General features: G+C 38.3%; 1 non-coding gene across 1 annotated transcript; it reads left to right on the top strand.

Annotated features, from left to right (window-relative positions):
- Positions 1-976: 976 nt before the first annotated feature.
- LOC111726333 lies at positions 977-1083 on the top strand. The gene has a single exon (XR_002774138.1). It is a non-coding gene; the product is annotated as a U6 spliceosomal RNA (small nuclear RNA).
- Positions 1084-4520: the final 3437 nt, after the last annotated feature.

Here is a 4520-nt window from a genome sequence, read left to right as displayed (position 1 = left end):
AAAAAGAATAGTCCTGGGAGAATTGGTTAACCACACGTAAAAGTATGAAAGTGGACCTGCACCTCTCACCACTTCACAAAAATTAACTTACACTGGAAAAAGATTTAATTCTGAGACACGAAATGATAAAAACTCCAGAAGAAAATGTGGGAAAAACTTTTTACAATATCAGCCTTTGGAAAGAACTGATGAAGATGACCCCATGGGCAATTGCAGCAACAACAAAACTAAATAAATGGGATCTGATCAAGTTTAAAAGCTTCTGCTCAGCTAAAGACACAATCAAAAAAGGAGACAGACAACTTCAGAATGGGAGAAGATATTTGCATGTTATCTCTGAGAAAGAGCTAATAACCAGAATCTACCAAGAACTCAAACAATTCAACAATAAAAGAACAAACAACCCAATTAATCACTGGGCAAGACACGTGAACAAAATCTTTTCCCAAGAGGACAAATAGACAGTATATGCAAAAATGCATATTGTTCCTAGTCATCAGAGAAATGCAAATCAAAACCACTTTGAGATGTCACCTAACCCCAATGAGAATATCACACATCACAAGGTTTCAAGGCTGCAGATGCTGGCATAGGTGTGGAGAGAAGGGAACACTTCTACTGCTAGTGGGACTGCAAAATAATGCAGCCTTTTTTGAAAGAAAGGAAAGAAGGAAGTATGCAGAATACTTATAGAGCTAAAAGTAGACCTCATAATTCCATTACTAGATAACTCCCCAGAAGAAAAAAATATCATTTTATCATAAGGACATTTGCACTGAAAGGTTTATTGCAGCTCAACTTGCAATTGCAAAGATGTAGAAGCAACCCAAGTGCCCATCAATCCATGAATGGATTAACAAACTGTGTGTGGTGGGGGTGTCCATAGCTCAGGGGTTAGGGTGTTGGTCTCATGTATTGGGGCTGGTGGATTGGAAGCTGGGCCAGGCCTGCTAAACAACAACAACAACAAAATAGCATGCTCACTTCAGCAGCACATATACTAAAATTGGAACGATACAGAGAAGATTAGCATGGCCCCTGTGCAAGGATGACACGCAAATTCATGAAGTGTTCAATATTTTTATTGCTTTTCAAAAAAAAAAAATAGCTAGGCCTTGTGGTGGGCACCTATAGACCCAGCTACTAGGGAGGCTGAGGCAAGAGAATTGCATATGCCCAAGAGTTTGAGGTTGTTGTGAGCTATGATGTCACAGCATTCTCTCCAGGGAGACAAAGTGAGACTGTCTCAGTAAAAAAAACAAAACCCAAAAAACTGTGGTATATGTATACCATGAAATACCATGCCCTGTTTTGATGAAGCATTTTGAGTAAGTTGGCAGAAATAAAAAACAAAGTACTTGAGTAATCAATAAAAGCATAGAGATAATCTGCATAGATTGAACGTAACTTAAATAGTTGGGAGTATTCAAAACTATTTTTATTTTTCTTTCTGCCAACTTTCATTTGTATTCTAGGCCTGTTGGCTATAGAATACATGCATGTTTTGATTCATAGCTTAAATAAAAGCTTACTATCATTTCCTACTGAAGTTTATTTCCCAATATGAACATTTTTACATTGATTTTTTTTTTTTGGCTTCTTTGAGAAAATATCCTTATCCATGACTACTTTAGCTAAATACATCTGCACAATGGAAAAACATGTTTTCCAAATTTATAATGTGGAATTCAAGTAAAGCAACAAAAATTTAACATTTGATTATGTTGTATTCTTGAAGCAGCAAACAGATCACCACATTCTAGTGACTGTGCCAATAGTTTATAATGAATTATTAATTGAAGCATTTTATATAAATTACATATAGCCACCTACCTGAGAAATCATTACAGCAAAACAAACTATATACCAACAGTAAGGTTAAGTCAGGACCTCGGTTATTATCCCTATACTATAAATTTTTAAGAAAATTGTGCAACTCGATTTTTTTCACAGTTCTCTAAAATACAAAACAAAAAAGAAAAGAAAAAATGGAAATGGTTTGTTAATATGTAGGTCACTATGAAATTTTGGAGACAGACTGTGTCATGGTCCATTACTTCACTTTGAAGAAACACAGTGGACAGTGTCCTTTCTGATTCACCTGTGCAAGTCTCAAAACGCTTGGCTGATGGGTTTTCTGCGAGGGCCTCATATGTTTCTGTCTGTGTAGACTCTACAGTTCTTGATTTTTGTGTATCTCAAAACTTTTGCAATGACCCACATATAATGGACAGTTTTGCAACATAAAAATGAGTACATTTTCATGAGCTATCATTTTGCTGACACCAAAGGGAAATGTTGATTTGACCATTTAAATATATAGCTCTTCACCCTCAGGAGAAAAATTCATGTATGTTCATGCATGGTTCCCAGGATACCATAGCGGGGAGAGTGTGCGAAGACCTGTCCCTGCCTACTGACAGCTTGCAGTCTGTGACCAAGAGCATCGCTGCTGCATGTGCCTGTGACCCGAGTGTTTTCATTAATTCACAGAGTTGAATCAGGACAGTTATCAATCAGAGCATGGTAACAGCTTTATGTTAATAGCCTCTCTGAAGCACCTGTAACTCTCTTGGGTAGCAATTGTCACAGTTAAAAATTTTACATTTTATCATATGATTGATTCATGCTTGTGCCCTATACTCCGGGATAAACTCCAGGGGTGCAGGGAGGAGGGACCAGGTTTTGTGGCTAGCCATTGTGTCTCCAGCATCTGTCATGCTGACTGGAACATATGGAGAGATGAAGGAATAGCAGCAGGGAGAAAAGAAAGATGAAGAAATTAAGAAAACAAGCCCAATGAAGGGGAAAAAATTCAAATGTAACACAAAGGTAAAAGTTTACAGATGTCAACATTGGAGGTATATAAAAGAAAAACAAATCAGCAGCGACATGAGTTTTAGGGGACACTCACTAAAAATGTTAAAATTTAACAGTCAATATAATGCCTTATATTACTTCTTTGGTAGAATTTTAAATAAATTTAAATTTTGTAATTTTGATCTGCAACAAAATTTTCAAGAAAACTGTTAAATAAAGAGTGTGTATATATAATTTGTTTGTTTTTGAGACAGTTTCATTCTGTCCCTCTGGGCAGAGTGCTGTGGTGTCATCAGAGCTCACAGCAACCTCAGACTCCTGGGGCTGAAGTGATTCTCCTACCTCAGTCTCCCGAGTAGCTGGGACTGTAGGCACCCACCAGCACACATGGCTAGGTTTTCTAGTTTTAAAAGAGACGGGGTCTTGCTCTTGCTCAGGTTGGTCTCGAACTCCTGATCTCAAGCAATTCACCTGCCTCCACCTCTTAGAGTGCTGGGATTATAGATCTGAGCCACCATGCCAGCAATATATATATATATAAAATTAAGTAAAATACCCTGTCTGCAAGCTATCAGAACTTTCTCTCAGTTAATCATTTACACTTACTGTCTGTATTTTTTGTGCAGTCCTCTTTTGAAGTTGGACAGATAAGCTTTTTTGGACCATCTTTCTGATTCCAAACTCAAAGTGTTTCTCTCTAGTTACATCCTGAAAAAACTCAATTTTGTTTCATTCAAAGAGGCAGGAAAAGGAAACTTCTAACAAGAACTGGGAGGTGATTAACTATAGTTGTAGCGGCCTCACATGGCCTGGGACACACCTCTCCTCTGCTTCCTGTGGCTTTTCATTAATATTGTATCAGGTTCACCAAGAATCAGACTTGCTGGTAACAGGTTAACAGGCTTCCTACAGAGAAAAAGCATCTATTCAGCTGTCAGGTGCAGAACAGCAGGTTGCAAGTTAAGTTATTGCAATCTTTCCTAACACCCTCTCTCTTCCCACCAAGCCACACACAGGCAACTGATGATACTGAAAGGGAATGTTTCCTCTAGAGTGAAAAACTATCAGCTGAGTTCTCTCTGGAAGAGTCCATTTACCCTCTCAGCCTGGAAAATATCTGCCTAGGCCCTGTCCTGTACACAAGGGTCTTTCTGAACTAAGCTTCCTATAGCCACATGAGTGGGTCATTATGAAAGTTTTGAGAATCACAAAAATTAAGAAATATTAAAATCCACATGGATGGGAGCAGATGAAGTCCTCTTAGCAACACGAATAAGCAGAGCAAGTTGAAATTTGCATGGAAGATGCAGAAAGGATGCTGTCTACTGTGTTTCTTGGACATGAAATAATAGACCCTGTCTCAAAACCTGCGGAGTGACCCATGCATAAGATATACAAAATATAAAGATATGGCAGATGCTGGTGTGGATGTGAAGAGAAAGGAACGCTTTTACACTGCTGGTGGGAATGCAAACTAATACAACCTTTTTGGAAGGAAGTATGGAGAACCTTCAAAGAACTTAAGCTAGACCTGCCATTTGATCCTGCAATCTCATTACTGGGCATCTACCCAGAAGGAGAAAAATCCTTTTACCATAAGGACACTTGCACTAGACTGTTTATTGCAACTCAATTTACAATTACCAAAGTGTGGAAGCAGCCTAAAAGCTCACCAAGCCAGGAATGGATTAACAAACTAT

This window comes from Otolemur garnettii, unplaced genomic scaffold (assembly GCF_000181295.1).
Source record: "Otolemur garnettii isolate 467f Iridium unplaced genomic scaffold, OtoGar3 scaffold00061, whole genome shotgun sequence".
Lineage (NCBI taxonomy): Eukaryota > Metazoa > Chordata > Mammalia > Primates > Galagidae > Otolemur > Otolemur garnettii.
This window is presented reverse-complemented; position numbering and strand designations above follow the sequence as displayed.